Source organism: Ailuropoda melanoleuca, chromosome 12 (assembly GCF_002007445.2).
Source record: "Ailuropoda melanoleuca isolate Jingjing chromosome 12, ASM200744v2, whole genome shotgun sequence".
Lineage (NCBI taxonomy): Eukaryota > Metazoa > Chordata > Mammalia > Carnivora > Ursidae > Ailuropoda > Ailuropoda melanoleuca.
In genome coordinates, this window is record NC_048229.1 from 20,353,219 (window position 1) to 20,353,536 (window position 318).

The window sequence follows — 318 nt, forward strand, 5'->3', positions numbered from 1 at the left end:
GGCCCCGCGGCGCGGCCCCCCGCCCCCTGCGCCGCCGCTGCCAACCCGGAAGGAGCTCCGGGGGAGGGGGCCGGGCGCCCCCGCCGGGAGGCCAGCCAGGTGCCCACCTGAGCCCGGCGCCCTTCGCCGCGTGACCCATCGGGGGCCGGGGGCCAGTTCGGAGGGGCCCTCTCACGTGCCGCAGACCGCGGAGCTGAGGCCGGGGCCACCGTCTCGGACGCCGCCCGGACCCGGAGCCGCCACGCCTGAACTAATGATGCCAGGGCCCTCATGCCCTCCCAACGTTTTTGAGAGCGCCAGTTCCCAAGGGACGCGGGA